The 26,311-nt window shown below is 44.7% G+C and overlaps 3 protein-coding genes across 3 annotated transcripts in view; all 3 read left to right on the top strand.

The window, feature by feature from the left end:
* The window catches only part of LOC142190048 (uncharacterized), a 371,533-nt gene that overhangs the window by 83,266 nt on the left and 261,956 nt on the right, over window positions 1-26,311 (top strand). The gene's annotated exons all lie outside the window — the stretch shown is intronic.
* Window positions 1-26,311, top strand: part of LOC142190702 (gastrula zinc finger protein XlCGF66.1-like) — a 403,831-nt gene that overhangs the window by 363,173 nt on the left and 14,347 nt on the right. The window lies entirely within an intron of this gene.
* LOC142189622 (uncharacterized) overlaps window positions 21,138-26,311 on the top strand; it is a 131,369-nt gene continuing 126,195 nt past the window's right edge. The window contains exon 1 of the mRNA XM_075262231.1: window positions 21,138-21,176. The gene's annotated coding sequence lies outside the window, so the exon portion shown is untranslated. The remainder of the gene's footprint in view (window positions 21,177-26,311) is intronic.

Below are 26,311 nucleotides of genomic sequence, written 5' to 3'. Positions count from 1 at the left end.
CGCTCGCCCGATCGGTTTCGCGCATGTGTAGAATAGCGTCTCGGCTGAAATCACTCCCGACGAATATAAGTCCCTTGAAACCACCACCGCGCATGCGCCGTATCTGAACAGCTTGCCGTTCTTGCTGTTGTGGTGGATCGTATCTCTTATTGGGAGGGAATGGCAACCCTTAAACTGATGGATGAAGACTAGATAGTTAAATGACCGATAATGTTGCACTATAGACTTTATAAATATATAATATAATATAATAGTCTGCTTGCTGTTCTGCATATCCCCTCATTCATCTGCTGTAATATTGAATGGTATATGATCCTCTATTTCATCCACCTCTGCTTGATCCCTGAACTATATTGTAGCATTTCCATGTGTTCTTATCTGTACTAGTTAAGTCTTTGATCTTCACTGATTTTATGGCTGTTTCTGACCAAGTGTTTACTTAGATCCACACTGCTAGCATCCTCATGTGTCACAGTTTGTAGATTAATTAGTTAACAACTTAAATTGGTGCTAGTTCTGAAGCTCTGCTTTCCTATATAAGTAGATATAGCTTATGGGACAGCATTTCATGCAGGGGCATTTCATTTGCAGCATGCATCTTAACCAAATTGCATCTTAACCGAAGTGCAGATTAACCAAAGTGCACTTATACATGGCACAAATGCAGATTAACCAAAGTGCACTTATACATGGCACAAGTGCAGATTAACCAAAGTGCACTTATACATGGCACTTAAACAGGGCACGAAACAGGCTAACCATGGCAGAACACCAGGTAACTTACAACCTAAAATAACAAGTTTTACCACATGGTATCCTGTAGCTGCACTGTCTCTTACTATCTTAGCCATTGGCTTCCTGCAGATCTCTCCTCCATCTCTACCACCAGCACACACCATCCATGTCAGTCCCTCTCTTCTTCCCTCTCCCATGTACAGCTCTCACACACTTTTCAGTCTCTTTAATCCCCTTACTTCTTTTAGCAGTGATACCAAATATAAGCGCTCACATAAATCACTGAACCACCTTCTGTCTCTGTCCATGTTACTCCTCCTGGCTGCTGGGGACATCTCTCCTAACCCCGGCCCTCCTTCCTTCACTAACTCTTCTTCCTGCACACATAGAAGGCCTACAAACCTCATCAATATTTACCGTGTTCCTTCTCCTCATCTCTCCCCTGTCTCTTTTAACTGCTCTCTCTGGAATGCCCGCTCAGTATGTAACAAACTAGAATATATTAATGACTTATTCCTTAGTAAATCCCTCAGCCTGCTCGCCCTTACTGAAACTTGGATCCAGCAGGCAGACACAGCCTCCCCTGCTGATCTGTCTCATGGTGGCCTACAATTCTCACATACCTCTAGGCCTGACAACAGGCAGGGTGGTGGGGTAGGCTTACTTCTGTCACCACAGTGCATTTTTCAGGCCATTCCACCGGTACCCTCACTCACATTCTCCTCATTTGAAGTCCATGCTATCAGACTTTTTCGCCCACTCTCCTTACGGGTAGCTGTGATCTACCGTCCACCTGGCTCACCCTACCAATTTCTGGACCACTTTGCTTCTTGACTTCCCCACTTTTTATCCAGTGACATTCCAACCCTCATCATGGGTGACTTTAACATCCCTATTGACACCCCTCACTCCCCAGCTGCCTCACAGTTTCTCTCATTAACCACTTCTCTTGGTCTTTCACAATGTTCTTCTTCTGCCACACATGTAGGTGGAAACACGATTGATCTAGTCTTCCATCGACTCCTCACAGTTTCTAAATTTACTAACTCTGCTCTGCCCCTCTCTGATCATAACCTTCTGTCTCTCACCATCAGTGTCCTCTCCCCTTCACAAGATACACCTACCCAACACACATATAGGAACTTGCGTATTATCGACACCCAGCACCTCTTAGATACTCTACCATCCTCTCTGTCCCCCATCTCCTCAATCTCCTGTCCCAATCTGGCCACCAGTCACTATAATGAAACCCTTAAAAATGCATTGGATGAGGTGGCTCCCCCCTCCACTCGTAAAGTCCCACGTAGGAGGCAGCAGCCCTGGCACACGCCACAAACACGATTTCTTCAGCGCTGCTCTAGGTGTGCCGAACGTCTCTGGAGAAAATCACGCTCACCTGCAGATTTCCTCCACTTCAAGTTTATGCTTAAAACATATAGTTCTGCCCTTCACCTCGCCAAGCAAGACTATTTCACCGCCCTCATCTCTTCTCTCTCCAGCAATCCTAAAAGGCTTTTTGAAACTTTTCACTCCTTACTCACACCCAAGGTGCAGACGCCATTCACAGACCTTAGTGCTGATGACCTGGCCACGTATTTCCATGCTAAAATTGATAAGATCCGTCAGGAAATCACTGCCCAAGCCGCAGGTGGCATTGATCCCACCACCTACCATAGCAAGGATCCCCTCACCAACCGCACTTCAGACTGTCCATTCTCATCTTTTGAACCTGTTACAGAAGAGGAAGTCTCCCAACTACTTTCTTCATCTCGCCCTACAACCTGCAGCAGTGACCCCTTCCCCTCACACCTTCTCCAATCTCTGTCGCCTGCTGTCACTACTTACCTTACTAAAATATTTAACCTCTCTCTCTCTTCTGGAATCTTCCCATCCTCCTTCAAGCATGCTGTTATAACCCCACTATTGAAAAAACCCTCCCTGGACCCATCCTGTGCTGCTAACTATCGACCTGTCTCTAACCTCCCTTTCATCTCTAAACTCTTGGAACGCCTGGTCTATTCTCGTTTAATCCGCTATCTCTCTGCTAACTCTCTGCTTGACCCCTTACAATCTGGCTTCCGCGCTCTGCACTCTACTGAAACGGCTCTCACAAAAGTCTCCAATGATCTCCTAATGGCTAAATCCAATGGCGACTTCTCTCTTCTTATTCTTCTGGACCTCTCTGCAGCTTTTGACACTGTTGACCATCATCTCCTCCTCAATAGGCTCCGCTCAGTTGGTCTCAATGACACGGCGCTCTCCTGGTTCTCCTCTTATCTCTCAGACCGCACCTTCAGTGTATCATTTGCGGGCTCTGTTTCCTCCCCTCTTTCCCTTGCTGTTGGGGTTCCTCAGGGCTCGGTCCTAGGCCCCCCTGCTCTTCTCTCTCTACACAGCCCCCATTGGACAAACCATTGCCAGATTTGGCTTCAGGTACCTTCTTTATGCTGATGACACCCAATTATACACATCTTCCCGTGACATCACCCCTGCACTCATACAGAACACCAGTGACTGTCTCTCTGCTGTCTCAAATATCATGTCCTCTCTCTATCTCAAACTAAATCTCTCCAAGACTGAACTACTACTGTTTCCACCATCTAATAGATCTGTCCGTGATATATCCATTGCAGTCTCAGGCCTTACTATAACTCCTAGGCAGCAGGCCCGCTGCCTCGGGGTTATGTTTGACGCAAACCTTTCCTTCACCCCTCATGTTGAATCACTTGCACGTTCATGTCACCTCCACCTCAAAAACATCTCCAGAATACACCCTTTCCTTACCAGAGATACACTAAAGACACTTATTGTCTCTCTGATTCATTCTCGCCTTGACTACTGTAACTCCTTACTAATCGGTCTTCCCCTCACTAAACTCTCCCCTCTACAATCTATTCTGAATGCAGCGGCCAGGCTCATCTATCAGTCTAGACGCTACAGTGATGCCTCTGGTCTGTGCCAGTCGCTACATTGGCTGCCTATTCAATATAGAATAAAATATAAAGTTATCACACTCATCCACAAGGCTCTCCATAATGCCGCCCCTCCATACATTTCCTCCCTCATCTCTGTCTACCGCCCAACCCGTGCTCTCCGCTCACTCAATGACCTAACACTTACATCCTCTATTATCAGAACCTCCCATGCTCGTATACAAGACTTCTCCCGAGCTGCACCACTTCTCTGGAATGCTCTACCCCGGACAATAAGATTAACTCCCAATTTCTACAGTTTCAAACGCAAACTAAAGACGCATCTTTTCAGACAGGCCTATCACAATGTCTAACGTAAACCCTTAACCGTCCTCTGTCCCCGCTCCCACATTACCCCACATGATATGATGTCATCTCAGGATAACTTTATAGGTCCAAGCTCCATCCACATGTTACAGGACACGACTGGTGACGGCTCATAAAGTTTTATGTTTGTGTAATGACAGTCACCTCTATTACAGAAGTGTCTGACCCCTGTATAAGTAATGCCGCCCCTGCTACCTCTTGTGTCACCCCCTCTACCTCATAGATTGTAAGCTCTTGCGAGCAGGGCCCTCAGTCCCATTGTGTGAAATGATTCTCTTTGTAATGTATCTTTCTGTCTGTATTTTAACCCTACAAATTGTACAGCGCTGCGGAATATGTTGGCGCTATATAAATAAAATGTATTATTATTATTATATTAAAAACATGTTACCTATACATTTTTGTATATACAAATATCATAACAAACCCAAATGTTTTAGATGGACAAATAAGGAAAAAAGTGAAATTATTTAAAAATATAATAAAAATTTTTTTTTTAATATACGAGATCCTGGTAATCTAAAATATTTATTAGAAAGTTTTTTTTGGGGACTAAAATTATGTTGGCCTTTAAAGCACACTATTAATATTGGCTCGAAGGTTTCGAGACAATGCAATTATTGTGTTGTCAGTATAACAACGCAACAGTTGTGTCCCCGGTATATTTACCTTTGCTAAAATAAAAAATAAAAAAGGCAATGTTGCAAATTTTCAAACTGGACATACAGGGTTAGATTGTGTAACTCATCCTGTTATGTCTAATGCTTCATTTAGTCCTGTAGGGACTAAAGAATTGAGACAATAAATCCAAAACATTTCATGGCGTCGAAGTAGCTGGAATCTATTTTGATATGTTTCTGGAATGAAATCAACCGGGACGACTGTGAAATTTTTAAATTCTCCGTTGTGGTACTGGGCAGCATGCCTGGATACACTATGTTTTTCGAACTTATTAAGCACATTCGCCCTGTGCTTATTTAACCTTTCGCGAAGTGTTCGCATAGTGCGTCCCACGTACTGTAGGCCACAAGGGCACTGCAGGACGTAGATAATAAATTTTGAATCACATGATAGATGGTGCCTGATTCTGAATGTTTCTCCTGTGCTGGTACTACGGATGCTTGTAGCTCCATGTAAGATGGTGCTGCAACATTTACACTTCCTTCCTCGACACTTCCAACTTCCAGGGGGTGCTCCATTGGAACCAAAGGTAGTGTCAACTGATTCCTTCTTTTTCAATCTACTCGGGGCAAGCATAGATTTTAATGTTCGTGCCCGCCTGAAGGTTAAATTCAGATTGGATGGTAACACCTTTTTCAAATAGGGATCTGCATGCAATACTGGCCAATATTTCCATAAAATCCTTCTTATGGTCCCGTGTTTACCATTGAAGGTAGTTATAAAATTTAATTTATAATCACATTTCTTTTTGTCGGCTTTGGGCTGAAGGCACGCCTCTTGCGTCATAGCTGTGACCTTTGCTCGTGCACTTCGTATTATGCCCTTAGGATATCTTTTCTCTATAAAGCGATCTTCCATAATATTACTTTGAACCTGAAAGTCTGCTTCTTTGGTACAGTTCCTCCTTAGTCTCCTGAGTTGTCCGTAGGGCACATTGTTTTTCCACCTACGGTAGTGTAAACTGTGGTAATCCAGGAGACTATTGCAGTCTACTTTTTTGAAAAATGTGCTGGTGACCACCTGGTCGCCCTCACATTTAAGTGTAAGATCGAAATAGTCGATACTAACTGGATTGGAGGAACCTGTGAATTTTAGACCCCAAGTGTTGTGGTTTAGCGCCTCTAAAAATTCGATGCACTCTGACTCTGTGCCGTCCCAAATGATAATGAGATCATCTATATATCTCTTATAGAACACCAAGTTAGTGGACCATTTTGAGTTCCCGTAAACGTAGGTGTCCTCGAAACCGCCCATGTACAGGTTCGCATAGCTTGGTGCGAACCTGGTTCCCATGGCGGTTCCCATAGTCTGTAAATATATTCCCCCTTCGAATTCAAAGGCATTATGTGTCAGTATGTATTCTATTCCTTTTACGATAAATGTTCTCTGGGATGGTGGCATCTTTGGGTCCTGAGGTAATACTCTAGCTATATTTTCTAACCCCTCTTTGTGGGGGATATTGCTATATAAACCCGTTACGTCTAATGTCATCCACCTAAAGCTAGGCTCCCAAGTTAAATGTTTCAGTTGGTTTATGAGACAGGGGGAGTCATTTAGATACGATTTTAATTTTAATACGTAGGGTTGGAGTTGTATGTCAATGTATTCTGAAAGATTCCTACTAATTGCGTTAAGCCCCGAGATGGTAGGGTTGTGGACCCATAGATACTCTCCTATGGAGGTCTGCACTTCTCACATACTCCCCGCCCCAACAACAAACCTGGTGGAGGTGTAGGCGTCCTCCTGTCAGACAAGTGCTCATTTGCCCCTATCCAGGCACTACCTGCCCTCACCCCCCCTCCTTTGAAGTGCATGCTGTTCGTATTTACTCACCCTCCAACTGGCCGTCATATATCGACCGCCGGGACCTACCGCTGCCTTTATCGACCACTTCACCACCTGGCTCACACACATCATCATGGGTGACTTCAACATCCCCATTAACACAGACCACCCTTCCACCTCCAGTCTCCTGTCCCTCACCACCTCCTTTGGTCTCTCCCAATGGTCCTCTTCTGCCACCCACATAAAGGGGGGCACACTAGACCTAATATTCACCTGCCTCTGCTCCATATGCAACCTCTCTAACTCTCCATCCACGCTCTCGGACCACAACCTGCTGACATTCTCTGCCCTCTCCTCTCCAATAGACACCCCAACCTCTAAACCAACACGCCCCCGCAGGAACCTCAACCGCCTTGACACCTGCACGCTCTCAGACTCTCTCCTACCACTCGCTGACATATCTTCACTCCAGGACACAGATGCCGCTGCTGCCTTCTATAATACCACCATTACCTCAGCCCTTGATTCTGTGGCCCCCTACACATTCACCAGAGCCCGACCGATCAATAGACAACCCTGGCACACCGACCTGACTAAAAAACTGAGACGTACCTCGCAGGTTGCAGAACGCCTCTGGAAGAAAAGCCACTCCAAGGAGGATTTCCTCAGGTACAAAGATGCAGTTCTCTCATTTAAGAACGCACTCACCTCTGCAAAGCAGGTCTACTTCACCACACTCATATCTGCACTCTCTCGCAACCCCAAACAGCTATTCTCCACCTTCAACTCCCTCCTCCCGCCCCCCCTCCGACATCACTTATCTCAGCTGACGACTTTGCCTCTTACTTTAAAACTAAAATTGACACCATCAGAGGCAGCCTTGCCCTACACCCCCGACAACCCCTCTACCCAACTACTTACTGTTCCTCATCCCTGACCTGTTTCTCCACCATAACTGACGAAAAACTCTCCTCCCTAATCTCCAAATCCCACCTCACCTCCTGCGTGCTCGACCCGATCCAGTCACATCTCCTCCCCAAACTCGCTGAATTCATTACTCCAGCCCTAACCCATCTCTTCAATCTATCCCTAAACAATGGATCCTTCCCCTCAGCCTTCAAACACGCCACTGTCACTCCTATACTTAAGAAACCGTCCCTCGACCCGTCCTCTCCTGCCAACTATCGTCCCATCTCACTGCTCCCGTACGCCTCAAAACTTCTTGAGCAGCATGTCCACTCCGAACTCTCCTCCTATTTCTCATCCAACCTGCTCTTTGACAGACTTCAGTCAGGCTTCAGACCGCGGCACTCCACTGAAACTGCCCTAACAAAAGTCACCAATGACCTGCTAACCGCCAAAGCCAAGCGCCATTACTCTGTCCTCCTCCTCCTCGACCTCTCCTCTGCCTTTGACACAGTTGACCACTCCGTCCTGTTAGAAATTCTCTCATCCCTTGGTATCTCAGACCTGGCCCATTCCTGAATCTCCTCATACCTCACCGACCGCACATTCAGCGTCTCCCACTCGCACACCACCTCCTCACCTCGCCCTCTCTCTGTAGGTGTCCCCCAGGGCTCCGTCCTAGGACCCCTCCTGTTCTCCATCTACACCCTTGGCCTGGGCCAACTCATAGAATCTCATGGCTTTCAGTACCACTGCTATGCCGATGACACACTAATCTACATCTCTGGACCAGACATTACCTCCCTGCTGGCCAGAATTCCAGATTGTTTAGCGGCCGTAGCCTCCTTCCTCTCCTCCCGCTTTCTCAAACTCAACATGGAGAAAACAGAGTTTATCATCTTCAGCCCATCCTGTATGGCCCCTCCACCTGACCCATCTATCAAAGTTAATGGAACCACAATTACCCCTGTCCCACAGGCCCGATGCCTTGGGATAACCCTGGACTCTGACCTATCCTTCAAGCCACATATTCAAACCCTCAACACCTCCTGCCGCCTCCAGCTCAAGAACATCCACCGAATTCGCCCCTTCCTCACCCAGGAAACTACCAAGATGCTCGTTCAGGCCCTCATAATCTCCCGCTTAGACTACTGCAACACCCTTCTCCATGGACTCCCAGATAACACCCTCGCCCCCCTCCAGTCCACCTTAAACTGCGCTGCTCGCTTAATCCACCTCACCCCCCGATCTTCATCGGCTGCTCCCCTCTGCCAGTCCCTCCACTGGCTACCTATAGCCCAGCGAATTGAGTTCAAGCTACTAACGCTAACATACAAAGCCATCCACAACCTGGCCCCTCCATATATCTCTGACCTAATCTCCCGCTACCTGCCCACACGTAACCTCAGATCCTCCAATGACCTCCTACTCCGCTCTGCTCTCATCCGCTCCTCACACAACCGTCTTCAAGATTTCTCCTGTGCATCCCCCATACTCTGGAACTCCTTACCACGACACATAAGACTGACCCCCACAATCACAGGCTTCAAGAAGGCCCTGAAGACTCACCTATTCAGGAAGGCCTACAACCTCCAATAACACTATCACCGCACTGCCATCTGTACAGTCTCCCCCCTCTCCTCCGTAGCCTCCTTCCTCTCCTCCCGCTTTCACAAACTCAACATGGAGAAAACAGAGTTTATCATCTTCAGCCCATCCTGTATGGCCCCTCCACCTGACCCATCTATCAAAGTTAATGGAACCACAATTACCCCTGTCCCACAGGCCCGATGTCTTGGGGTAACCCTGGACTCTGACCTATCCTTCAAGCCACATATTCACCGCACTGCCATCTGTACAGTCTCCCCCCCTTTCCTTCTGTCTCTACCCCCCTTCCCTCAGATTGTAAGCCCTCGCGGGCAGGGCCCTCTACCCCACTGTGCCAGTCGGTCATTGTTAGTATTATATCTACCTGTATATTCTGTGTATTGTATGTAACCCCCAAATGTAAAGCACCATGGAATTAATGGTGCTATATAAATAAATTAATAATAATAATAATAATAATAATAATCCCTTGGTATCTCAGACTTGGCCCTCTCTTGAATCTCCTCATACCTCACCGACCGCACATTCAGCGTCTCCCACTCGCACACCACCTCCTCACCTTGCCCTCTCTCTGTAGGTGTCCCCCAAGGCTCCGTCCTAGGACCCCTCCTGTTCTCCATCTACACAATTGGCCTGAGCCAACTCATAGAATCTCATGGTTTCCAGTACCACTGCTATGCCGATGACACCCAAATCTACATCTCTGGACCAGATATTACCTCCCTGCTGGCCAGAGTTCCAGATTGCTTAGCGGCCATAGCCTCCTTCCTCTCCTCCCGCTTTCTCAAACTGAACATGGAGAAAACGGAGTTCATTATTTTCACCCCACCCAATGTGGCCCCTCCACCTGACCCATCTATCAAAGTTAACAGAACCACAATTACCCCTGTCTCACAGGCCCGATGTCGTGGGGTAACCCTGGACTTTGGCCTATCCTTCAAGTCACACGTTCAAACCCTCAACACCTCCTGCCGCCTCAAGCTCAAGAACATCCATCGAATCCGCTCCTTCCTCACCCCTGAAACTACCAAGATGCTTGTCCAAGCCCTCATAATCTCCCGCTTAGACTACTGCAACACCCTTCTCCATGGACTCTCAGCAAACACCCTCTCCCCCCTCCAGTCCACCTTAAACTGCGCTGCTCGTTTAATTCACCTCACCCCCCGATCTTCATCGGCTGCTCCCCTCTGCCAGTCCCTCCACTGGCTACCTATAGCCCAGCGAATTGAGTTCAAGCTACTAACACTAACATACAAAGCCATCCACACCCTGTCCCCTCCATACATCTCTGACCTAATCTCCCACTACCTGCCCACACGTAACCTCAGATCCTCCAATGACCTCCTACTCCGCTCTGCTCTTATCCGCTCCTCACACAACCGTCTCCAAGATTTCTCCCGTGCATCCCCCATACTCTGGAACTCCCTACCAAGACACATAAGACTGACCCCCACAATCACAGGATTCAAGAAGGCCCTGAAGACTCACCTATTCAGGAAGGCCTACAACCTCCAATAACACTATCACCTCACTGCCATCTGTACAGTCTCCCCCTCTCCTTCTGTCTCTACCCCCTTCCCTCATAGATTGTAAGCCCTCGCGGGCAGGGCCCTCTACCCCACTGTGCCAGCCGATCACTGTTAGTATTATATCTACCTGTATATTCCGTGTATTGTATGTAAACCCCCAAATGTAAAGCACCATGGAATTAATATAATAATGTAAAGCACCATGGAATTAATGGTGCTATAATATGTCTCTCACTCTTTGCTACTCAGGTCTCTTATTCTCTAATCTCCACCATTGTTTTCACATCTTTGCACTCTGCTTTATCTATTTACTCTCATTATCTGGCCCACATTACTTCTATCTTCTTATCTCATATATTTCCTGTGGCCATCTGTCTTTGTCTTACCCCCATACACTGTATCTATCTGCTTTCTCTATACACCACCTCATACAGCTGCATACCATGATTTTTACCTTTGTTCTGTAGTCACACTGTTACTCCTTTCTTATACTTTTGGAATAACATAGTTCTCCTGGTTTCCTCTATATGTTTGTTTTCTACTTCTCTGTCTCTTCGTTGTCTCATTACGGCTTTCAGGTATATTGTATATAGTACATTTATTTATTTTCTCCATGATATTGAGCCTTGTGACGTCACATTGTTGATTAATGTTTGTTCATTATTTCTAGATCTATTCCGATGAAGGTCTAACGAACGAAACGTCAAAAACATTGATTGATCTAGTTTGCCTTTTTCAATGTTTTTCTTTGCATGGTGTCAATGGCGTTTGTTCTATTGTAAAATAAATCACTACACCTTCCCAATGCAAGTATAGTGTGTGCAGCAAAATTTACTTCTACTTGATTACGTAGGTCGAAGGACCTTTTTTTGCTGGCACCAAAACTCTGCTATAAGAGTGTGCGGTACCACCGTTATTTTATACTGAACATTGATGAAACATATTCTATACTACATTAGTTCTCACCTATAACAGTATCGCACTATTATTCATGTATTATGTGTATATTAGCTGAATCAGGGAATATATAGTTGGATAATGTGACAGAAAAGAGGCTAAAAACATTCTCCACAAAATTGTAGCAGTCGGTGACTGAGAAGAATCAGTGACCCTTCTGTGCTTTATATAGTGGTGACTCCTCACCTGGGCGGTTCCCTGTAGGAATGTCCTCCTCACACTCCTCATCACCACTCACATAGGGCTCTGTAGTAGTAATAGTGCTCAGATCTATATCCTGATGGAAATGCTGGAATACAAATAATGTAGATGTCAGCAGAGAGTACAGATGGGAGAATCAATTCGTAATGAGTCAAATTTGACAGTAATATTACAAATTTTTCATTATTTTAACAAATTCAAATATTATGAATTACAGAATAACAGGAGCGTCATTCTGAGCAGCAGAATACGGTGAATGACTACTACATGCAGAAAACCACAGACACAAGGACGTCACAGCCCGTCTACACATCATAGGGAATATCTCCATCTACCTGATCATCATCCTGTGGAAGAAGAGGACTGGGACATCTCTCCGGTGTTGTCCTCTTACTGGATCTACCTGTAGGTAACACAGACAGGGACTGAATTCATTCTGTACATACAAATAATGGAAGTCCATGTGTATATAGTCATGTCTATTACCTGCTGATGTGAGGGGCTGGTGGTCCTCCATCATCACCTCCTTGTACAGATCCTTGTGTCCTTCTAAATACTCCCACTCCTCCATGGAGAAATAGACAGCGACATCCTGACACCTTATAGGAACCTGACAACACAATGATACAGTCATCACCCCGACCCCTCCAGTTACTGTATAATGTCCCAGCATTCCCAGCAGTGTCACCTCTCCAGTCAGCAGCTCCAGCATCTTGTTGGTGAGTTCTAGGATCTTCTGTCCATTGATCTCCTCTATCAGGGAGTGAGGTGGAGACCCCAGGATTAGGCTCAGGGTCCCTCCATATCCTTCATACACATGAGCCTGACAGCGCCCACTAGAGGTCTTCTTCTCTACTGTGTAATCCTGGTTATGGGGAGACACATTAATAAATCTCACTACATACATGTCCAGAGTCCATCACCTCTCCAGTCATATCATCTGTTATTACTATAGATAAGAATGATGTAATGATGACATCATCAGAATCTCTCACCTCTCCAGTAAGCTGGTAGATGATCTCTAGGGTGAGATTTAATAGACTTTCCGCCATCTTGTTCCTGTCTCTTTCCATCCTTGATGGATCAATCAGGAATATTCTCTTATATAGAAGATACTGAGAGGATTCTATATTGTAGGAACCTGAATGGAGAGAAGATGAGACAATGTAATCACTACACAGAATCCCATGGAATAAATAGAAGAGTTGAGTCCCATTATTATCACCACCTCCTACTTCTGACGTCGGCAGCGTGTAGCTCAGGAAGGGAGTGACTTGTTGTGGGCCAGCTTGGTGGGTATATAAGGTGTGTGATAGGCTGAACAGAATCTCATTGTTGTCTCGGGTAAAGCGGACGATTTATCAGAGTTGCACAAGGGATGATTATTGGCTGTTGGGCCAAGGGTGACAGTATTTCTCCAATAGCGCAGGTTGTGAACTGTTCGTGTGCTGCTTTGGTGAAAGTGTATTGTGAGTGGAGAAATGGCGTCATTGGGAATAACCAGCTGTGGAGATCCGCGTGCAATTGCTCAATTCTCTAAAGGAAAGCAACAGTAACAGTGTAATAGAAATACAGAAGGAGGACGAGTGGAGGGAAGTTCAGATAAATCTAATCAATTACAGGCAGATAGTCGGGGAAATCATAGGAGTGCTGGAGGGGAAATGTCTGCGCTGTGCTATGAGACTGACTGCTGCAGTTTGCAATTGAGCAATATGTTAGGAGGTCGCTGTACAGAGTCAGTCTAGAGCGACACAGCCGATACCTGCAGCTATGTTTATATTCCTGACATCCATTGTACTGTTATGGTACATGTTGAGAGGGGGTTAATGGTTACAGTACAAATCTTAAGTATGTTAGTGCGGGAACACAGCCAGATGGCTACTTAAGTCGTACAAAAGTAGTTCATGAGGTTCATGGTTAAAGACATTTTACCCAAACCCCTCCTTTACATACCTACGTAGGTTAGCCCGGTCTCCTGACAATTTAACCCAACTATAACATGGGGCCACTTTTAGCACTTTTTGAAAAGCTGGTTATGGCGAAATCAGTGGCCACGGTAATGACGCCAACTGGTGCAGCACATGATGTCATTGGAATCACAGGTAGCAGTGGTCATGTGACGTACCGTACCAACTGGCAACACTGCTGCAAAAAGTGTAAAACTCCTAATCCTTTGGTTCACAGCCAAGTATAGAGAGAACATTGGAGGTCTGTGAAACCAAGTCAGAGGATCCATCACATATTTCTTTACGGTATTACCTATTTTGATTAAAAGGAGAAACATAATGTGAAACAAGTTATATTAGTAACTCATCCTGGAGAGGCTAAAATTGGAGTTTAGCATGTTATTCTCCTAATGTTTCTCCTTTTACTCAAAATAGGTAATACCGTAAAGAAATCATTTTATATCTAGTGGTTTCAGAGTAAACTATATATGGTTATTTACTGGAAAATGTCTTCTATATTGTGGCATGAGTGTACCTTTGACATGCGAATTCCGCAGCAAACCAAAGGAAGGGATTAGAGATAAAAATTGCAGGATTGAGCCTAAGGTGGAGGTTCCGTAAAATAAAAGGTTAAATCCTGGACATTATTCACACTAGGCGGTTCTCAGACAGAACAGCCTTATAATTGTCAGGTGCAAGTAATTTGCAGGACTTCTAGTAGATACAAACTTCTACAAACTGCTGATTTCTCAATAGGTGTTTATATTAATTGTTTTATAAATAATAATCCATACTGAAGCCTGATGTATTAAATTAACAGCAGTTTGGATTAAAAAGCAATATTCTTGTCAGTCAGCCAGAGGAGTTTCCAAAGGAATAGAAACCACATAAAAACCAGTAAAAGCAATGTCAGCTTTGAATGATCATGTACAGGTGTGTAGTGGGTGGATACTAGTCCCACTAGGCTTTATATACAACAGACGTTTAGTTTGCTGGCTGTGTCGAAACGCGTCAGCTGTGATGCAGTTTTAAAACACTTTATGTTTTCCTACTATCCTCACTGATGTCCATGTCTCTGTCTTTGGAATTTTAAGAAGAATGCAATAAAAGTCAGGTTTTGTATAAAAAAAAATACCCCACTTTTTCATATGACGACAACTTTGAAAAACTATGGAACGATATTTTATCAGATTGTTCAGCTAAGTTGATGCGCTTAATCATTGAGCATGAGCAGCAAAAACTATCGATTAAACAAAGTATACAAGATGTACTTCATGGATTAGAATATATTAAACATTCTCAGACATATGTTGAAACTCATGCAAAAATTTCTAAAAAAAAAAAGTCTACAACCTTGAAACACAAATTATGGCAATTGAAAAGAAAATATTTGCCCGTGACACTTTTGATTATACCGCTGGATTTGTCTACAAAAAACCAACAAATATCCCACAGAAATGTCCCAAAATCAATCCTCAAAAGGAATACGAATCGCAACTCTGTTACTCGGGAGTCTAAACGCAAAGTCTCTTTTCAATCATCTAATAGAGACTCAGATATTTCTTCCACCTACTGCAGTGATGAATCTTCTGACAACTCAATTTTTTTGGAGATCAAAAAACGCTGCCGCCGAGGTGGACGTAAGCACCACGAAATCAAACAAAAGGAGATATCCAACAAGGTCGTATCGGAAGAACTACTAGCTTATAACTCGGACCCATTCAACTACTCATCCCCAGGCCTTTGTGATGATGTCTTACATTTATCTTCGTATAATCTCTCTGCACATCAATATAAAGTCTTGTCCAAGGGACTCAGTTTTGTGCGGACAGAGAACTTTCACATCTTCCAAACCCTTATGGACGTAAATAAATTTCTAAGACTCGAAGTTAAACGCCACTTTTTTGATAATGATCTTTCCAACACGGATACGACTATTGCTAATTTTACATCTAAACATGGCAACATTGTTAATGAATTTTAATGTTCCAGAGCAGATTGAAACTCTGCAATTTATGGATTTGGTTTATTCTAATGATGATAATCCAACTAGAGATACACATTCCACACATATAACTGGTCATAACCCAGATTGTTACCCCTGATTATCAGCTTTTCCAAATGAATGTACAGAAAGATCTAAATATGCTAAAAGAATCTGTCCCCCAAGTCTAAATTTCATTCCAATCTTAAAAAACCGGAGCGCAGGGATCTCAAAGAATTGCAAGACAACTGCAATATTATCATTAGAGTTGCAGACACAGGTGGAAAAATTGTAGTTATGGATAAGGATAAGTATAGAGAGGGATGTATGTCTCTACTCAATGATACCAACACATAGCGCAGATTAGGTTCAGATCCAACACAGGAGTTCACTGCTTCTTTGGAAAGTTTGGTCCCAGAGGGAGTCAATTTGGGTATAATCCAGTATCTAAATCTCAGTAGTTTATTAACCCCTTAACGTTAAATCACGTACAATGTACGTCAGGGAATGTGGTTAGTTCCCGCATTCCCACGTACCTGTACGTGATGGAGATTGCACGGGCTCAGAAGCAGAGCGTGTGCGATCTCCACGGGAGGCCGGCTGTATCTGACAGCCAGGCTTCCCCTGTAGCAGCAGGGACGGTGATTGCACCGACCCCCGCTGTTTAACCCTTAAGGTGCCATGATCCATAGTGATCATGGCACCCTAGGGGTTTGGCCGGCCATAAAGCATGCTGCCGGCTGCCTAAGGAGTCTGTGTGAGTTGTAATTTACAGCTACACGCTGCTCCTTAATCCCTCCCCCCATCGGAGCGAGCTCCGATGGGGGGAGGGTTAACCCCTTGGATGCCAGGACGAGTGGAAACTAGTCTATGCATCTGCATATCTAGCTTCCTCTATAGACTGCAATACACGTGTATTGCAAGTCTATAGTTAGTATAGAACCAGCGATCCTCTCTGATCGCAGGTTCTAGTGTGCTTACAGCACAAATGTAAAAAAGTTTAAAAAAAAAAATAATAATAATAAAGTGTGTAAAACAAACAAACAAAACAAACATAGTTACATTTCTTGTAAATCTGGAAAATCGCTGTTACACTTGTAAGCCTTGTAACGTCCAAAATAAATTAAAATACAATCAAAAGATGATGCCGATATAAAGCAGAGATATGGGAGATAATATTTATTCATGTATTTGGGTGGTATGACTATCTGCCTGAAAAGCAGAGAATTTCACATTTTGAAAATTGCTATTCTTTCCAAATTTCCATCAAATTTCCTATTTTTTTTTATAAGTAAAAACAAAAATATTGATTAGTGTTTACCACTAACATGAAGTATAATGTGTTACAAAAAACAATCTCAAAATCACTTGTGTAAGTTAAAGCGTCTCAAAGTTATTGCCATATAAAGTGACACATGTCAATTTTGAAAAAACAGGCCTGGTCCTTAACATACTTTTGGGCTGTGTCCTTAAGGGGTTAATAAGTTTCCCATTATCCCCATTTTCCAAGGGGTTCCCAAAGTACCTAAAAATCTTCATTCTTGCCCCCTAGGACCTATAATCGCAGGCATAGGATTGATATCAGAACGCCTGTGCATTTGGGTTGATAACCTCCTTCAACCTCTTGTTTCCCGTACACCTGGATACATTAAGGACTCAATGGAGGTCATCAAAATATTTCCTGATTTTTCCTGGAGTCCTTCTAATTCATGGCTATGTTGTGACGTAAACGCTTTCTACTCCTCTACTCCTCATGAGCAGGCATTAATAGCTTTATCACCCCATTTATACCGTTACATCTCCTACACTAAGGAGTTATGTGAATTCATTATTCAAGCAACGCAATTTCTTTTAACACACCATTATTTTACGTGAGATCGCATGTTTTTTATACAAATTTGTGGAGCCCCTTTTTCCCCTTCGTTCACAAGTTTATGTCTTGGAGGGAGGAGCCGTTTATTTTTTCACGTTAACCCATTTGTTTCTTCTCTACTTTGGTATGGGCATTACATCGATGATATCCTGATTATTTGGGATGGAGATGTGACGTCCATACCAACATTCATACACTACCTTAATACACATGGTTTAAATCTTAAATTTACACATAATTCGGACCCTACCAAAATTAGTTTTTTGGATCTAGAACTCACGGGTGATTCCATTGTAGGAGCAGTTACTACTAGAGATGAGCAAGTAGTGAAATATTTGATATTCGTTTCCAGTAGCCACTCAATATTCGACTAAATATCGGATCCCGTTATAATGTATGGGGAAAACATGCTCGTTTCAGGGGAAACCACAATTCGACTAAGGAGAGTCACCAAGTCCACAATTACACCCCAAGAAATGATGCCAACAACTCTGGAATGCAACTGGGACAGCAGGGGAAGCGTATACATATAGCATCTAGTACGTAGCAGAGCTCAGGACACACTCAGCTCTACGTCTCTACAACAGAGTGTAGGGATGTAGCAGAGCTGAGTGTGTGCTGAGCTCTGTGACACCAGAGATGTGTGTGACAGGAGGAGTAGCTGGAGGGATGGATGGTGTAGTGCAGAGCTCTTTCATCTCCGGTGTCCGGAATAGCCGAGCTAACCGCACAGCTAGCTCTGCTATATCTCGCCATAGGAATGCATTGACCAGCGTTGATTGGCCAGTGTACGGCATTCGGCCAATCAACGCTGGTCAATGCATTCCTATGTGAAAAAGTCAGCTCATGCATATCGCAAGCTGTCAGGGACCCCGACCAGATGGAGCCCCAAAGAGCTGGGTGAGTGACATTCCCCCCTAAATAAAGGTAACCCCTAGCTACCCCGGCCTGTACATCTGCCCCTGTCTCACAGTCACATAGGTCACAGTTCCAAATTAAGCGAATGTTAAATCCACCATTCGTCTAAATTGGAGGTCACCTGATTTCGGCAGCCAATGGGTTTTTCCAATTTTTTTTTAACTGCCGCCGTTGTCGTAGTTCCTGTCCCACCTCCCCTGCGCAGTTATTGGTGCAAAAAATGCACCGTGGGAGGGGATACGAATTTTTACTGCGTTTGCCTTGTGGTGTTCGATTCCAATCAAACACCTCGAACGGCCGGATATTCGATCGAATACGTATTCAATCAAACGGCGTTCGCTCATCTCTAGTGGCTACTGTGAAGAACCGAGACTATAAGACAGATTGTCAGTGGTGTCACACTTTATAGTTCAGTATACAATTCCACGTGTCTTACTTCATAGTGTTACGCCTTCAGTGAGAATCTACAATTGTCATAGTCATGGAAATACAGAAAACTCTGAATGAGAAGGTGTGTATATATATATATATATATATATATATATATATATATATATATTAGTGTGTGGGGGCCACAGGGAGGACATTACAGTGTGTGGGGGCCACAGGGAGGACATTATAGTGTGTGGGGGCCACAAGGAGGACATTATAGTGTGTGGGGGCCACAGGGAGGACATTATAGTGTGTGGGGACCACAAGGAGGACATTATAGTGTGTGGGGGCCACAGGGAGGACATTATAGTGTGTGGGGGCCACAGGGAGGACATTATAGTGTGTGGGGGCCACAGGGAGGACATTATAGTGTGTGGGGGCCACAGGGAGGACATTATAGTGTGCGGGGGCCACAGGGAGGACATTATAGTGTGTGGGGGGCCACAAGGAGGACATTATAGTGTGTGGGGGCCACAGGGAGGACATTATAGTGTGTGGGGGCCACGAGGAGGACATTATATTGTGTGGGGGCCACAGGGAGGACATTATAGTGTGTGGGGGCCACAGGGAGGACATTATAGTGTGCGGGGGCCACAGGGAGGACATTATAGTGTGTGGGGGGCCACAAGGAGGACATTATAGTGTGTGGGGGCCACAGGGAGGACATTATAGTGTGTGGGGGCCACGAGGAGGACATTATATTGTGTGGGGGCCACAGGGAGGACATTATAGTGTGTGGGGGCCACAAGGAGGACATTATAGTGTGTGGGGGCCACAGGGAGGACATTATAGTGTGTGGGGGGCCACAAGGAGGACATTATAGTGTGTGGGGGCCACAGGGAGGACATTATAGTGTGTGGGGGCCACGAGGAGGACATTATATTGTGTGGGGGCCACAGGGAGGACATTATAGTGTGTGGGGGCCACAAGGAGGACATTATATTGTGTGGGGGCCACAGGGAGGACATTATAGTGTGTGGGGGCCACAAGGAGGACATTATAGTGTGTGGGGGCCACAGGGAGGACATTATAGTGTGTGGGGGCCACGGGGAGGACATTATAGTGTGTGGGGGCCACAGGGAGGACATTATAGTGTGTGGGGACCACAAGGAGGACATTATAGTGTGTGGGGGCCACGAGGGGACATTATAGTGTGTGGGGGCCACGAGGGGACATTATAGTGTGTGGGGGCCACAGGGAGGACATTATAGTGTGTGGGGGCCACAGGGAGGACATTATAGTGTGTGGGGGCCACAGGGAGGACATTATAGTGTGTGGGGGCCACGAGGAGGACATTATACTGTGTGGGGGCCACAGGGAGGACATTATAGTGTGTGGGGGCCACAGGGAGGACATTATAGTGTGTGGGGGCCACGAGGAGGACATTATACTGTGTGGGGGCCACAGGGAGGACATTATAGTGTGTGGGGGCCACGAGGAGGACATTATATTGTGTGGGGGCCACAAGGAGGACAATATAGTGTGTGGGGGCCACGGGGAGGACATTATAGTGTGTGTGGGGGCCACGGGGAGGACATTATAGTGTGTGGGGGCCACGAGGAGGACATTATAGTGTGTGGGGCCACAGGGAGGACATTATAGTGTGTGGGGGCCACAAGGAGGACATTATAGTGTGTGGGGGCCACAGGGAGGACATTATAGTGTGTGGGGGTCACTAACCGGTCTTTATACTGTGTGTGATTCTGGATTATTTTCTCTCTCTAGATTCGGAGGATTTACAGGGAGATTCCCTTTCTATTACTCGGCTCCGCTGGCAGGTTTGGGGTCCATTAGTGTCCATGTAGTGCAGATACATATGGAGCTACAGAGGAGGGGGGAGGGAGGAGAACATGTGGCCAGTACTAGGGGGCGACACCGAGCCAAAAGTCTGACCATAGAAGAGGCTGCAGCCTGGAAATGAGGGAGACTGAATGTATGAGAAGGGCTGAGAGCGAGCACTTACCTCCTCGGGTACAGCAGCCGTCTGCTCACAGGACCTGTGTGATGTCATAGATGTGGGCGGAGTCAAGGAGTCACATGATCAGGTCCTGCCGTTATCGCTTCATCTGTACAGAATATACTAAATGGTTGTGACTAAATACTAGACTGTGAGTTGTCTATTTCCTATTACTGGTAAGGACCTTTTTGCCCCCTAGTGGTCGGGTCCTTAACTGAGATAGTATTTAGCCATCTCACACTGAACTGGCTATTTACTATACGGTGAAGGGGAAGGAATAACCTGAGCATGTGACTCTGTGACTCCGCCCACACCTATGACCTCATCACAGGTCCTGTGAGCAGACGGCTGCTGCACCTGAGGAGGTAAGTGCTCGCTCTCAGCCCTTCTCATACATTCAGTCTCCCTCCTCGTGGCCCCCACACACTATAATGTCCTCCTCGTGGCCCCCACACACTATAATGTCCTCCTCGTGGCCCCCGCACACTATAATGTCCTCCCTGTGGCCCCCGCACACTATAATGTCCTCCCCGTGGCCCCCGCACACTATAATGTCCTCCCCGTGGCCCCCGCACACTATAATGTCCTCCCTGTGGCCCCCACACACTGTAATGTCCTCCTTGTGGTCCCCACACACTATAATGTCCTCCTCGTGGCCCCCACACACTATAATGTCCTCCCCGTGGCCCCCACACACTATAATGTCCTCCCCGTGGCCCCCACACAATATAATGTCCTCCCCGTGGCCCCCACACACTATAATGTCCTCCTTGTGGCCCCCACACACTATAATGTCCTCCCTGTGGCCCCCACACACTATAATGTCCTCCTTGTGGCCCCCACACACTATAATGTCCTCCTTGTGGCCCCCACACACTATAATGTCCTCCTTGTGGCCCCCACACACTATAATGTCCTCCTTGTGGTCCCCACACACTATAATGTCCTCCCTGTGGCCCCCACACACTGTAATGTCCTCCCTGTGGCCCCCACACACTAATATATATATATATATATATATATATATATATATATATATATATATACACACCTTCTCATTCAGAGTTTTCTGTATTTCCATGACTATGACAATTGTAGATTCTCACTGAAGGCGTAACACTATGAAGTAACACACGTGGAATTGTATACTGAACTATAAAGTGTGACACCACTGACAATCTGTCTTATAGTCTCGGTTCTTCACAGTAGCCACTAGAGATGAGCGAACGCCGTTTGATTGAATACGTATTCGATCGAATATCCGGCCGTTCGAGGTGTTTGATTGGAATCGAACACCACGAGCCAAACGCAGTAAAAATTCGTATCCCCTCCCACGGTGCATTTTTTGCACCAATAACTGCGCAGGGGAGGTGGGACAGGAACTACGACAACGGCGGCAGTTAAAAAAAAATTGGAAAAACCCATTGGCTGCCGAAATCAGGTGACCTCCAATTTAGACGAATGGTGGATTTAACATTCGCTTAATTTGGAACTGTGACCTATGTGACTGTGAGACAGGGGCAGATGTACAGGCCGGGGTAGCTAGGGGTTACCTTTATTTAGGGGGGAATGTCACTCACCCAGCTCTTTGGGGCTCCATCTGGTCGGGGTCCCTGACAGCTTGCGATATGCATGAGCTGACTTTTTCACATAGGAATGCATTGACCAGCGTTGATTGGCCGAATGCCGTACACTGGCCAATCAACGCTGGTCAATGCATTCCTATGGCGAGATATAGCAGAGCTAGCTGTGCGGTTAGCTTGGCTATTCTGGACACCGGAGATGAAAGAGCTCTGCACTACACCATCCATCCCTCCAGCTACTCCTCCTGTCACACACATCTCTGGTGTCACAGAGCTCAGCACACACTCAGCTCTGCTACATCCCTACACTCTGTTGTAGAGACGTAGAGCTGAGTGTGTCCTGAGCTCTGCTACGTACTAGATGCTATATGTATACGCTTCCCCTGCTGTCCCAGTTGCATTCCAGAGTTGTTGGCATCATTTCTTGGGGTGTAATTGTGGACTTGGTGACTCTCCTTAGTCGAATTGTGGTTTCCCCTGAAACGAGCATGTTTTCCCCATACATTATAACGGGATCCGATATTTAGTCGAATATTGAGTGGCTACTGGAAACGAATATCAAATATTTCACTACTTGCTCATCTCTAGTAGTAACTGCTCCTACAATGGAATCACCCGTGAGTTCTAGATCCAAAAAACTAATTTTGGTAGGGTCCGAATTATGTGTAAATTTAAGATTTAAACCATGTGTATTAAGGTAGTGTATGAATGTTGGTATGGACGTCACATCTCCATCCCAAATAATCAGGATATCATCGATGTAATGCCCATACCAAAGTAGAGAAGAAACAAATGGGTTAACATGTGAAAAAATAAACGGCTCCTCCCTCCAAGACATAAACTTGTGAACGAAGGGGAAAAAGGGGCTCCACAAATTTGTATAAAAAACATGCGATCTCACGTAAAATAATGGTGTGTTAAAAGAAATTGCGTTGCTTGAATAATGAATTCACATAACTCCTTAGTGTAGGAGATGTAACGGTATAAATGGGGTGATAAAGCTATTAATGCCTGCTCATGAGGAGTAGAGGAGTAGAAAGCGTTTACGTCACAACATAGCCATGAATTAGAAGGACTCCAGGAAAAATCAGGAAATATTTTGATGACCTCCATTGAGTCCTTAATGTATCCAGGTGCACGGGAAACAAGAGGTTGAAGGAGGTTATCAACCCAAATGCACAGGCGTTCTGATATCAATCCTATGCCTGCGATTATAGGTCCTAGGGGGCAAGAATGAAGATTTTTAGGTACTTTGGGAACCCCATGGAAAATGGGGATAATGGGAAACTTATTAATAAACTACTGAGATTTAGATACTGGGATTATACCCAAATTGACTCCCTCTGGGACCAAACTTTCCAAAGAAGCAGTGAACTCCTGTGTTGGATCTGAACCTAATCTGCGCTATGTGTTGGTATCATTGAGTAGAGACATACATCCCTCTCTATACTTATCCTTATCCATAACTACAATTTTTCCACCTGTGTCTGCAACTCTAATGATAATATTGCAGTTGTCTTGCAATTCTTTGAGATCCCTGCGCTCCTGTTTTTTAAGATTGGAATGAAATTTAGACTTGGGGGACAGATTCTTCTAGCATATTTAGATCTTTCTGTACATTCATTTGGAAAAGCTGATAATCAGGGGTAACAATCTGGGTTATGACCAGTTATATGTGTGGAATGTGTATCTCTAGTTGGATTATCATCATTAGAATAAACCAAATCCATAAATTGCAGAGTTTCAATCTGCTCTGGAACATTAAAATTCATTAACAATGTTGCCATGTTTAGATGTAAAATTAGCAATAGTTGTATCCGTGTTGGAAAGATCATTATCAAAAAAGTGGCGTTTAACTTCGAGTCTTAGAAATTTATTTACGTCCATAAGGGTTTGGAAGATGTGAAAGTTCTCTGTCCGCACAAAACTGAGTCCCTTGGACAAGACTTTATATTGATGTGCAGAGAGATTATACGAAGATAAATGTAAGACATCATCACAAAGGCCTGGGGGTGAGTAGTTGAATGGGTCCGAGTTATAAGCTAGTAGTTCCTCCGATACGACCTTGTTGGATATCTCCTTTTGTTTGATTTCGTGGTGCTTACGTCCACCTCGGCGGCAGCATTTTTTGATCTCCGAAAAAATTAAGTTGTCAGAAGATTCATCACTGCAGTAGGTGGAAGAAATATCTGAGTCTCTATTAGATGATTGAAAAGAGACTTTGCGTTTAGACTCCCGAGTAACAGAGTTGCGATTCGTATTCCTTTTGAGGATTGATTTTGGGACATTTCTGTGGGATATTTGTTGGTTTTTTGTAGACAAATCCAGCGGTATAATCAAAAGTGTCACGGGCAAATATTTTATTTTTCTTTTCCATAATTTGTGTTTCAAGGTTTTAGACTTTTTTTTTTAGAAATTTTTGCATGAGTTTCAACATATGTTTGAGAATTTTTAATATATTCTAATCCATGAAGTACATCTTGTATACTTTGTTTAATCGATAGTTTTTGCTGCTCATGCTCAATGATTAAGCGCATCAACTTACTGTAGCTGAACAATCTGATAAAATATCGTTCCATAGTTTTTCAAAGTTGTCGTCATATGAAAAAGTGGGGTATTTTTTTATATGTAGACCCCGTGGGATCATATTTTTATCGAGATATTACTCCAATGTTGTGGAGTCCCAGAAAATCTTAACTTCTTGTATCAATAATTATTCCCACTTTTGAAACAAAACTTTATGTTCCTATTCTAATTTAGATTCCATTGTTGGCTCATGTAGTTTCGGATGTATCATTTCCAGATGACATAATGGGAGCAGGGAGCCTTTAATCAGTTACACTGAAACTTCTTAAAACTAACTTCAGAAAAAGTCTCTTATTTCCTGAGGATTTTGTGGATTCCAGTAATTCTAGTGGTCTCAGGACTCGGCTGCTTTAAAGGGGTTATCTTGAAGACTTAAATTTCACTTGACTGATCCGACAGATTCTTCATCATGGACTCAGGGGTTCCGGTCTTGCTCCGAGGTCACATAATCAGAAACTATCCCCGACCCCCGCTCCTCTCCTGATCTCCCTGGTAATTTACCTGTGCTATGGGGATGGCATTACTATAGTCGGCCATAGTGAGTTCCAATCTTCTTCCCATAAGACAACAGCTCTATTGGTAGATTTTATACTCTGAAACTCTTTTACAGTTTAAGCGTCTTTCTATGAATCTCGGTTTTTGGTATTTGTCGTTAATGTTTATGGACGATTCTTGTACCAAAGTCCTCCTCATTGTCAATGAAGCCGCCTCAGTATGTGATGGATCCTCCGATTTGGTTTCACAGACCTCCAATGTTCTCTCTATACTTGGCTGTGAACCAAAGAATTAGCAGTTTTACACTGTTTGCAGCAGTGTTGCCAGTTGGTGCGGTACGTCACATGACCACTGCTACCTGTGATTCCAATGACATCATGTGCTGCACAAGTTGGCGTCATTACCGTGGCCACCGATTTCGCCATAACAAGCAATTCAAAAAAGTGCTAAAAGTGGCCCCATGTTATAGTTGGGTTAAATTGTCAGGAGACCGGGCTAACCTACGTAGGTATGTAAAGGAGGGGTTTGGGTAAAATGTCTTTAACCATGAACCTCATGAACTACTTTTGTATGACTTAAGTAGCCATCTCGATGTGTTCCCGCACTAACATACTTAAGATTTGTATTGTAACCATTAACCCCCTCCCAACATGTACCATAACAGTACAATGGATGTCAGGAATATAAGCATAGCTGCAGGTATGGGCTGTGTCGCTCTAGACTGACTCTGTACAGCGACCTCCTAACATATTGCTCAATTGCAAACTGCAGCAGTCAGTCTCATAGCACAGCGCAGACATTTCCCCTCCAGCACTCCTATGATTTCCCTGACTATC

The sequence above is a fragment of the Leptodactylus fuscus genome, chromosome 1, assembly GCF_031893055.1.
Source record: "Leptodactylus fuscus isolate aLepFus1 chromosome 1, aLepFus1.hap2, whole genome shotgun sequence".
Lineage (NCBI taxonomy): Eukaryota > Metazoa > Chordata > Amphibia > Anura > Leptodactylidae > Leptodactylus > Leptodactylus fuscus.
Note: the sequence above shows the minus strand (reverse complement) of the source record. Positions and strands in the feature narration are given on the sequence as shown.